We start from the raw sequence: 12,440 nt of genomic DNA, 5'->3' as shown, positions 1-12,440 counted from the left end.
TTGTAGCAATAGCAGAGGAGCAGGAAAAAATAGAGCTTGATCAATCAATGTTGTGGAGCAGAATAATCACACAGGCTTTTATAATCAGCCCATCAGGAACAGAGGCAGGGTCAGGACCCGGACGCAGGAACCAAATAACCAGAATCATGGAACAGGGCTGAGAGTTATGCAATGTAACTGTTCACAGGCTGGATGGCTCAATAGTGAGAGCTAGTGACTGGAGCGCTGGTCTCCGGTTCGATTCCTGGTCTCATGCACACGTTAGAGCCATGTCTACAGAGTCTGAATGGTGTCACTCACAGTACCTAGTGTTTCACCAAGACTGTTGCCACTCCAAACGCCATTGTTTTGTGCTTTCCTATGGCACAACATTTTAGAGGTATTATAGAGAGGTGTTCTATACTAAGAATAGCTCTGCAATATGCCTTACATTGATGCATTGAATGATTTTTTTTTTCTGTCACCTTCCATATACTTGTGACAAAAGTAGCCTGGATATAAAATCCAAACCATACCCAAGAGGTACAACATGGCTGCATAGAATTATGTGATTGCTGTGTAAGGGCTCAGTCATATGGGCGCCGATCTGCCCGTGTTTCTGCACGATAAGGCGGCCACACTGCGTGCGGACGACTCTCTGCATGACCAGCTCCATCGCCGGCCATGTGTTCTTTCTTCCGGGCGGTGCGGAGAGTCGTCCGCACCTGCAGTGCAGCGGTCTTATCGCGCAGAATCACGGGCAGATTGGCGCCCATGTTACTCAGCCCTAAAGATATGTTCACCCAGCAAACTTTTCCTGTGGATTTTGTGACATATTCTACACCAAATATGCATGAAATTAACTCACAAACACTATCCCATTTATTTCAATGCAAAATCTATGTTGTAGTTCACATGGTCGCAGATTTTTCCACTGCAGATTCACAATCTACCATGTTACTTCTTGCATGTTTTCCACTCGGAAACTACGCAGACACCATGGCAGGTATCCACACGCAGACTAGCCCCATTGAATGGCATGTCTAACTACAAATATGCTACAGAAATCAGAAGGTCATCCTCAGATTTCTGACGTGGGTTCCTCAGCAGATTTTTTGACCGAAAAAGCAACGTTTGGACTTGCTCTTACAGCTCCGTAGAACTTGGAGGTTACATAGGGCTGCTATGTGTCAGTGTACATAAGTGTCATAACTAATATAAATGTATAGAAAATGTATACTTTTAAGAAGTATTATAATTCTATCTATTCTCATATCTATCTATCTAGCTATCTCATATCTATCTATCTCATATCTATCTATCTATATATCTATGTCATATCTGTCTATCTATGTATCTCGTATCTATCTATCTATCTATCTATCTATCTATCTATCTATCTATCTATCTATCTATCTATCTTTCATACTCTTGCTCTGATCTTCATTTATTACATACTATCAAGAGGTTCTTTTGACCTGATGAGTGTTACCACATATATTTTCTGTTCTGCATAACATCGCCCTAACAATCAAATCAAGAGAACAGTCCGAAAAGCATGGAATTTTCCTCTCACTTAACTTTAGCTGTTAGTACAGGATTTTCCATAAAAAATGAAAGTGAATATTATTGGTCTGATGTGTGACAATGTAGCAGAATGTATCCATATTTTATTCAGCTCAGGTCCTTCTCATTTATTCCTAGGAGCCGGAGAGTAGCAGATGACATCGGGAGAGGTGTGTCTAAGTCTTGATGTGGAGGTTGAGTCTACTGAATTAGAGCTGTGCTGTGCTGATTTGGTGCTGAGAACAACTGAATTTCTACTGTGTTGAGCTGAAATGATCAAAAAATGAACCCTGGCCATAGAGGCACATCTGTATCAGGTAGGATTTCTATGAATAGACGGAAACAAAGTTTGCATCAAAAAATGATCTTCCTATAGAGAATATAAAAGAGAACATTTGCTCTGATGCTGAACTATGTCCCTGTATTTTATCTGAGAGTATATATCTCCAATTATAGTGGCAGGATTCAGGAGCTGAAGCAAGCAGAATTTTTTTTGTAGTTGCGTGCAGTTGCCTTTCAGGAAAATCTGATTTACTTATCTCAGTTGGACATTGCATGCAGGAATGTCATAGCTGCTGTATGTATGAATGTATGGATGAATGGAAGATACATGTGTTTTAGATTGTATAAGCTTTGTTGGTCCGCTGTACTATCTGTGCTCCAGTTTACAGGTGTTACTGCTGTCTGATTCTCTGTCAAAAGGCAGTTTGGCTTGAGATGCTACAATGTGATGTTAGCTTATCTCTGTAATGAAATTAAGCGTAAGCGTACATGCGGAAGGTAGATACACAAATCAACATGCAATGTATGATTAACAAAAACCTTAAATTGCAAATAAAATGCAATATACACATATATATATATATATATATATATATATATATATATGTGTGTGTGTGTGTGTCTATATATATATATATATATATATATATATATATATATATATATATATATATATATATATATATATATGAATGCTACATGTTTGAAATATTTTGCTAAGAGTTAAATAATATAGGTAGTTACGGTATGTATGGTATGCCATAATTCTCTTTTTTTACTGTACAGTGATTAAATTACATTTTATTAACTAATATTGAACTGCAGAATACTGCTGAAATATTATATATATATATATATATATATATATATATATATATATATATATATATATATATTACGCCAGGTTTAAGGCTATATATATATCTCCAGCATATAGTATTATATACACACTGTTATAAATTTTCTGCCATGGGGACTCTACTGAAACATTAATCAACCTCTCTAAAATACAACCTCAAAGCAAAAAAAAAATTGAGTGTATAGCAAAATAAGACAATGCAAGCCTCATACATTTTCTCCGGTAATGAATATAAATGGAATTAACATCAGCAAGTTGTGGTTGGAAGTGACTGAATCCCTGCTCTGAGCTAGTTGTTCCCCAGGTCTGCTTTGATTGCTCTGTTTGTCTTGCTCATTTGAAGCCTCTATTGCTGTGGGTATTGCCATGCATGTTAAATACACTATGAATGTATCTTATACCAAAGCAAATACAACTGTCTCTTCCAGCTCTTTCAATCACCATTAAATTCATATCACTAGAATCACATTTCTTAGAAAAAAGGGGGATTAACATCTGAATTGAAGCAAATGAACAGCTACCATTAATTTGTACAAACTGATGTGACAGCTTGCGCTTCTATTGTCGCACTTTTAGTTGCATATTTTTGCAATCCATGTATAGGATATATTTCTTTTATAGGCAGCATTTTTTACTCATGTATTAAAAGAAATGAGGTCAGTTATAGTTTTTGACAAGTATCCATTTATGCACAAAATGCCCAAGGTCATCAGAGCTGTTCTTTTCATCTCCAAGGACATGAGTCTGTCGCCTTTGTTCATACACATTATGGAAATAACTCAAAATGTAACATTGCAAACTTTATACGGGATCATGTGTGGTGTTTGACTCATTGTGAATGGAAATCTATTGAGCTTGATGAATAAATACTGATGTTTGCTAATTAATGGAGATGTCTGTCAACTAGCATTTAGCAGGACAAACAAGTCTTTCTAGTGAACCGTCTTATAGCCAAGTCTGTGATCATTGTTGTTGGCTCTACTCTCAATATGATCTGTTGAATGCCATCACTGACCAAGCTGACTGAAGATCTTTATATCTTCCTTCAGCCTTAAACCCTGGGCTACCATACTGCTCTCCTTTCCAGTCAATAGGCTGTAGATATATTTGCTTCTCGTTGGAATATGATCATTTTCAGGATTTTTAATGTTGCATGTGAATAATTAAACATGTTGTTAACTAAGACTATTAAAAATGATCTACTTGAAGTTGGCACATTATTTGTTTTACTTCTTTTTCCAAGTTTTGACATTTCATTTTTTTAACGAATTAATATAAAAATATTGAAATTATTTGAAAAATCATAAAAAATTAAGCATAAATGTAAATTATTAGATAAAGCAATACTGTCACCTCTTTTACCAACATTGCATTTATTTTCTACACATTGTGTTAATGTTATGTATCTGTGTAAGGTATTTTATAAGGGATTATGTCTTATTGTTTATAGGGCACGCTGCTCTTAGTTTAGCAGGAACGCTATTTCAATTTAATAGGATTTCTAATTAAAAGGCATATATCTTAAAAAATGACATTGTTGCTCTGTGTAACTGTGTCGGCCATTGACGAGCCTGCCTGCATCCTGAAATAAAATAATGCAGTTTGAATACGTTTCGTAGTGGTAAATATTATAGGTTGTAAATAATAACTGTAGAGCCTGGAGAAAATATAGACTGTAACATAAATCCACAAAAAAAATCAAATTAAGCCGTTCACAAATATAAATGTATGTTGAATTTATTATATTTGGGGGGAAATGCAAATGGGTTAGGATGTGCGTAGCTTCCTTATGTTTATTAATGGCTGCAAGCGGTATTATGGAATTGTATCATATTTATTCACTATGCTATTAATATGCAGATTTTGTAGTAAGCAAATATGTTAGAAATTATACAATATTATGCTACCAAGAGAGAGGGATAATGTAAAGTTGCCATTTTAGGCTTTTTGCCCTTATGGGGGAATTTAAGAAGAAAAGCAATATGTCAATTTCGATGCCACTAAAATCAGTGCGGTTGACAACTGTGAAGTGATGTCAAACTCTATCTACCAAGGAATTGAAAGAATATTTCTGTAAATATAGTACCTAATTTTTATAGCCAAGTCTTGCTCTCCATGTTTTGATTAAAGTTAGCAAGTAGAGATGAGCGAGCATGCTCGGTAAGGTCAGTTACTCGAGCGAGCATCGCTCTTCTTGAGTAACTGCCTTCTCCTTCGAGCGTGTTCATGGGGGCGGCAGGGGAGAGCGTAGGGGAGCGTGGGGAAGAGTTAGAGGAATATCTCTCTCCCCCCCACTACCCTCCGCCGCCCCCCGCTACCCCCCCCCCCCGGCACGCTCGGAGGAGAAGGCAGTTACTCGAGAAGAGAGACGCTCACTCGAGTAACTGACCTTACCGAGCGTGCTTGTTCATCTCTATTAGCAACATATTTCTTTGACTAATTAGTTGCGTCACCCATGTGATGCAGCGATGACATGCCACTCCATGTCCTATCTTCAGCCATTCCCATGTACTGTACTTCCCTATGATTTAAGTTTCAAATATAGAGGTACCAAACTATTGATTTTTTAAAAATAACTTTCTATTGAACGGCGTTTCCAGTAACAATTTGTGTAAATACACTCATGGACAAAAAAAATCAAGAACCCAGGAGTTTTTGTTTTGCTGCAAAACTCAACAGGCAGTTACATCTCAGGCAGATTTGAAAATGATAAGAGTTGTGGTGGGATTAGACGAAGGGTTTTGCCACCTGAGACTCTAAAAAGTGATGCCACCTTTGGCCTATAAAAAGGCTTTCAGAGGCTACTTGTGTAGCGGACTTCTTTCTCAACTTAGAGCTTGTTGACCACTAGACATGACTCAATGATGCAATTGAAGAGATTTTGGCCAGTTAACAGAGATTGAGTGGAGACACATTATTGGAATGCGAGAAGCTGGATGGTATTATTTACGAATTGCCCACCACTTGAGCCATTCTGGCCAGACTGTTAGGAAGTGTTGGGACCAGTAGATGCATAAGGGCAAGCACATAAAGCAATCTTGCTCAGGATGCCCTAAACAGACCACAAAAAGAGAGAATTGTCTGATCGTCTGACCAGCACAAGCAGCTCCAACTGTTTCATTGTCCACCATCCAAAGACAAGTGGCACCATCATTACAGGGCCCTGTGTCTGTCAGAACCATATCTAGGTGCTTGGCTGAAGGACATTTGGTCTCACAGAGCTCATTACATGTCTTGCCTTGGCATTCACCCACCATCCCCTATATTTACAGTGGTGTCATGAACAACGAAACTGGAGTGCTACAGTGTGGAACTAGATTGTCTTCAGCAAAGAATCCATGTTTAGTTTGGGCACTGACGATGGCCATGTTCATGTCTGGAAACCTCGGGGTGAGTGCCTCAATCCTGCCTTTGCTGTGGAGTGCAACACTGCTCCCACTACTGGTGTGATGGTCCGGGTGGCCCATCGCATACAACATTCAGTCACCCCTAGTAGTGGTACAAGGAACAATGATAACTCAACAATATGTTCAGGACATCCTGCAGCCACATGTGTTCCTCTTATTTCAAGGCTTCCAAGAGGCATTTTTCAGCAGGATAATACTCAGCCACACAAAGAAAGGATGTCACAGGAATGCCTTTACAACATTGCCACACTTACATGGCCTGCTTGGTTGACAGATATATTGCCGATAGAACATGTATTGGACCATTTGGGATGCCAACTTTGACAGCCTATGAACTTGCATGATCTAGATGCTCAAACAAATGTGGACTGATATGCCGTAGGATGCCACATCTAACCTGTATGTCTCCATGCCTGCCCGTATCACATCGTGCATCCAAACTAAAGCTGACCCAACAAGGTATAAGAGTCTTCCTTCATGTGTTCAGCTTTCCACAATAAATTACCCTTTTGCTCTTATATTCTAATCACTGACTTATATCTACATTATAATCACACATATAAAGTTTTATTTGATTCTGACAACTCCTTCTAGGAGCTTGATTTTTTTTGACAATGAGTTTATTTCTATACTTGAAATACTGTACAACAGATCAAACAATTTCACTTAACGCTTGTCTGACATGAATGTAGTGGTAGGAAGAAGACGCTTGCAAAGGAAGATATGAGAAAGCAGGTAGACTAGCATAAATTGACATATTCAGTACAGATGTCCTTTAAGAACGGCGATCTCTGGTCCACTCCATCTCCATTCACTGAATGATCATTACTTTTGTGTGAAAGTGATAATATATTGGACAACTGTCAGGCACTTAAGTGGCCATCAATCGTCCAATGTAAAAGGACCCTTAGTCCAGGGAGGTTCCTTAATTCTCAATTTTTGAGGGATAAATAGTATTTCTGCCTGGACCAACTGTGGAGCAAGATAATTTTTTTCTGAGGATCAAGGGAGGGTGTGAAATCTATAGTGACTCTGATTCAGGGATTAGTTGGGTAGACTGGGAACATATTGTTTGTATGTACTTTTCAATTTCTTTCCAGAAAATATTAACTCCAGTATATGACCAGAAGATATGTTTCAAAGACTTCACTTCTGTTTCACAGATAGTCTGATCAATTTAAAGAAAGGAGGCCTTCTGTACCACTTAGTCAGCAATTTATATGAACTTTCTTGAATACAAATACATTTTGAGAAACCTTGAGATCTAGCTAACATACATGGTATTTACCCAATTTTTTCTCCCATTCTTCTTTCCAAATGAAGAAGTTCCAGATGAGTTCAAAATAATAATGTGGTTATAAAAAGAGATATTAGCCTTTGTGGGATATTATCTTTTTTAGTAAGTTTTTCTAGCCAGGTCAGGCCTTGGGCAGCCTTGGAAACAAGTTATAAAAGGCTTGCATGCTGCACAAAAATCAGCTGTATATAAGAAATTAAATTACTCCACAGTTTCTGGGAAAATAAAATATGGACAAAATTGCTAACGAGGTCACTTAGTAGGCTTCTCCCCAAATTAATATACCTGGAGCAGACTGAATTTGTAGCAGGAAGGGAAGCACAACTCCGCTAGAATTATCCATGCCATCCGTAACAATATTAAAAATACAATTCTGTTGGTTCTTCTAGGTAGAGATGCCAAGAAAGCATTTGACAGTGTGAATTGGTTATAGGTGAGGAAAATTCTTCACAAGTTTGGTTTTCCTGAGCAATTTATGTATTCTGTTATCTCTTTGTACAATTACCTATCAGCGTGAGCCAGGGTAAATTAAGTCTTATCGGAGTCTTTTGCAATACAAAATGGCACCAGACAGGGTTGCCCATTCTCCCATGGGCTTTTTATTTTAGTAATGGAAGTGCTGATTCGAACAATTAGGCAGAGACAGGAAATTGAAGGCATTAGGGAGGGGTAACCTAATACACCACAATGCTGCCTTTGCATATGAACTGCTCATATTAGTAGCTAACTCATCTCAAGCTATACTGCACATTTTAATATCTTTTGTAAAGTTTGGAAAGCTCTCTAACTTTAAAGTTAATTATAACCAATCAGAGGCCTTGAATATCTCTGCCTCTTCTGACTCAATTAGTAAAATCCGCAATCAAGTCCCTTTCAGATGGCTAAGTGAGCAATTAATTTATTTAGATATTCAAAGCCAAAAAGCACAACCAACTCTACAATGCTAACCATACTACCTTACTATCCAAAATCCGCAATCAACTGCAATTATTTTCTCTTCTGTATATCTCTTGGACAAGAAGGACATTTTTTTAACATATTATTCTCCCCAAATTCCTATACCTTCTGCAAATGGTACTTATCCATCTCCGTCTAACTTCAAGCAGATTAGGTTGCTGTTTATTTCCTTCTCATTGAAAGGAGACCTTGATTAAACAATGATAGTTTAAAATTAGGTAAAGCTTTTGGAGGTTTTGGCCTTCCAGACATTTGTTCCTACTATAAGGAGAGACCATGGAATATTTCTTGACTAATCCATAGCTGAGAAAAAAGCAAACAAACGAGTCATGACCAGGATCTACAAGCGAGCCCTCTTGATCTTTTTAGTTGGTTCTCTTTAAATTTAAGGAACCTGCATTAATGAAGGGTACACTGTCTTACAGTTGACAGCTTTGGTAACCACTATCTTTGCTTTATTAAGTGTTACAAATTCCAAATGTCTAATTTAAAGAGGTATGTTTGATGACAAATTCCAATGAGAGCAATGAAAATTAGAAAATGTGTGACTGAACAAAAGCAAGAATTAGATGTTAAATGAAAGCATCGGCCACCACATAGGTTGACTAAAAAACTTGTCTATAAAGGTGTTCATGTGTACTAATCTTCTGTTGGTTTGGAAGAAGGAAGTCAGACTAGCAATTAACTTTGGCTCTACATAGGCTCCACAGAAGCTTTTTAGAAAATATACCATATTAATGTATTTAGTATAATATTTTTGGCTGTAGTTGTTTGACAGGGACCCCAGACCATTAAGTACATACATCTGTTTGGTACCGCTCTGAAAAGGCTTTACTATTGTGAAACTGGATTGTCCTGATGAAAGCAACCAGTGGATGTACATGTAACCAGGGTCTTCTGAGAAGACAAAACGGCTTTAAGCCTTGTTTGATTTGCCAATGTTTCAAACAAATCCAGGCACTTGAAGAAAATGAAGAAGTCGTATACATCTTGGGGCAGGAATTCAAACATGCTACAAGGAGCCAGGAACCAATGGCGTTGCTAGAGAAAACCAGTTTTACTCAGAGACTTATCTCACACTCCCACAGGGAGCTCCTCATCACTCAAGAAGGCTCCTCACCAACTGCCACTGTCTACTCAGAGCGTCTTCCCTACACACACTACAAACACAGACAGAACACACACTAACAGGGTTAGCAAATGAAGGCACACAGACCACAGTGCTACAGACAACAAACATACAAGATGACATTCAAAAATGTTGTAGGGTATATCCTCCTTACACTTCACTCCATTTTATGGGGTGCAGTCCTCTGCACTATGAGTTTGTTACCAAGATCCAGCTCCAGTGTTCAGAAGTTTGGACATCGGTGTTTGGTTTTTGTTCTTCTTGAAGCTGCTTCATCTGTTGCTCAACATCACAAACAATGTTTTTTGCTTTAGAAGTCTCTGATGTGGGAGCTCAAATTTGTGACAATCCTAGTCCTCGTCATTTAAATCTCTGAACACACTAGTTCTGCTGCTGAGCCCTTTTCATTACTGCCGCAGGACTAGATACAGTATGGTCCGGAGTTTGGATTGATAACTGGTATAGGTGCAGCTACAATGTTTTGATTCCCATTTTGTACAGTGTGGAACATCGGGTACCACACATCTGTGGATCTGCTGGAGAAAACCTGTGTTCTGGCACAGATACACCACCAGGACTTGAAATATTGTTATTCTCCATTGGACGACAAGTAGCTAAAGACAGAAATAATGATGGTTGTTGAACACGGGCATGTCTAGTTACAAGGCACTCTTGAGCAAAGTGTCCTGGCTGATCACACCTCCAGCATTGCTGGTAACTATTCTTTGGGCTTCTTCTAACTCAGAGTCCTGACAAGGTGGGATGATGACTTGCCTGCCATTTTTTGATCTCACGCTTCAACTCCCTTAAGGATTCCATAACACCTTTGATTAAATCCCAGTTGTGTCAGACACAAGATGGGGAATGTTATTAAGACTATTCACCCCTTGGACAGACTTATCAATATTATTTTTATCTTCCCTTAGCATCTTCAAAGCTTCCTGAACTACATCCATCAGGATAGCTGATGGTTTCACTCTCATATAGGCTCTAAATGCTTATTCTGTGGAGTAGTTACAAATCTGAGGTGCAAAATTGTCCAAAAGCAGCCTGTCTAGCTGAGGCACTGCAGCACAACCATTAGGAACTTTCTGTGCTAATTAGTTCCACAGACTCTGTAAGCCTGTTAAAAACTACTCGAGACTCTCCCCTTACCTTCGATCTTGAGTATAAAACATTTTGTGTATGTCCATTGCAGTGGTAAAGTCCCCATACAAAGCTTCTAGTTTCTATATGATGGCTATCAGGGTTGACTGTTGCTTTGCAGGCATCAGAATAACTGTTTGCAGGCAACTCCTTCCAGGGAGTTCAAGGACAGGTTTGATTGAAGGCCGATGAGACCTTACACAATCAGCCTACACTTTGTAAATGTTCAATACATTGTGTTAACAGCATATTTTTACCATCAAACTTGTGAAAATTGGCCATTGCTACATACATAAGAATAAAATAAGTGTCCATACATGGGTTTTGATCTGATCCTTCCGACTGCTACACATAACCATGGTCTTCTGAGAATCAAAGTAATAATGACCCCTTGTCCGTGAGTGAGTTACATGCTCCACCTCTGATCGCATGGTGGTGACGTCATCACAGGTCTTTCATCCCAGTCACAATTTCACCTCAGCAAGCAGCTGAATCATTGCAGCACTGCCCCTGATCACACGACGGTGACATCATTACAGGTCCTTCAATATTTTTACCAACTCCAACCATCATCATAGGTTCTTCACTGAGTTACGTGTAATGATGTCATTCACTATATTATTTTATAAGTGGCGCATTGTGCCACCAGAAACACTGGTACTATAAATAATACTAATAACTTGCATGATGTAGACACACAAGATGGCTTTAAGTCTCATTTTATTTGATAGCTTTTCACACAATTCCAGGCACTTGAAGAAAAAAAGCCATATACAACTTGGGCTAAGAATTCACACATGCTACAAGGAGCCAGGAACTGATGATGTTGCTAGAGAAAAAACTGTTTTACTCAGAGTCTTACCAACAGTCCCACAAGGAGCTCCTTATCACTCAAGATGGCTCCTCACAAACTGCCACCATCTACTCAGAGCGTCTCCCTTGCACACACTACAAACACAAACAGATCATACACCGACAGGGGAAGCAACAGAGGCACACAAACCACAGTGCTACCAACATACAAGGTGACATTTAAAAATGTTGTAGGATATATATGACTTACATACAGTGGAAAACCCTGGTTATGAACTGAACGGCATTATTTCATTTACCCTCGAAGTTTATGCCGAAAATATTGGTGATAAGACCTAAATTGTATTTGGGGAACAAGGGTCATATGAACAGTCAGCACAAAGAGGTGGTGGAGTATTGGCTGAATTTATTATATATAAGCATAGACATAGCATTGTTGGTAAAACTAGCATAAACAGTAAAACACCACAAAAAACTATCGATGTTACTGTCTATCCTTTCCCCTGACCATTAGACCTGCTCTACTCGAGATGGATGAATACACATAAACCCACTCTAGAGCATTCGGTTTTCTCCTTGTTTGTTTAATATTTGTCCATCTCCATAGTTTTTTTTTTACAAGCTAAGTAATAAAGATTTAATTTTTAGTTCTTTTCGAGTTCTATTGAGTTTAATTGAGTTCTATTAAAAGAATTGTCACTGCCTCAGTGATTGATTTTATATGGCGCATGGAATTATTCTGCCATCAGTATGCAATAATGTTTTCATTAATATAGTACAAATCAATCTATTATTTATCTATACAGGGTGTTCCATTCATACCTCCCACATTTTAATCAATCAATATGATAAAAATATGGTGAATGATGGATTGTATTTAGCACTGGATGAAAAAAAAAAATTAAAGACTTTTGGGCCTTATTTATCAAACCTGTGTACCCTGTCTTATATTAATTTTTGCCCCAAAAAGGCACTAGGTCTTACTTTCAGGGGATGTCTTATTAT

At 38.3% G+C, this 12,440-nt stretch overlaps 1 protein-coding gene across 1 annotated transcript in view; it reads left to right on the top strand.

Moving 5' to 3' along the window:
* The first annotated feature begins 1,774 nt into the window (after positions 1-1,774).
* SLC6A1 (solute carrier family 6 member 1) overlaps positions 1,775-12,440 on the top strand; it is a 219,386-nt gene continuing 208,720 nt past the window's right edge. The window contains exon 1 of the mRNA XM_066596491.1: positions 1,775-1,862. The gene's annotated coding sequence lies outside the window, so the exon portion shown is untranslated. The remainder of the gene's footprint in view (positions 1,863-12,440) is intronic.

This window comes from Eleutherodactylus coqui, chromosome 3 (genome assembly GCF_035609145.1).
Source record: "Eleutherodactylus coqui strain aEleCoq1 chromosome 3, aEleCoq1.hap1, whole genome shotgun sequence".
NCBI lineage: Eukaryota > Metazoa > Chordata > Amphibia > Anura > Eleutherodactylidae > Eleutherodactylus > Eleutherodactylus coqui.
The sequence above is the reverse complement of the archived record's forward strand: the minus strand, read 5'-3'. Positions and strand labels throughout refer to the sequence as shown.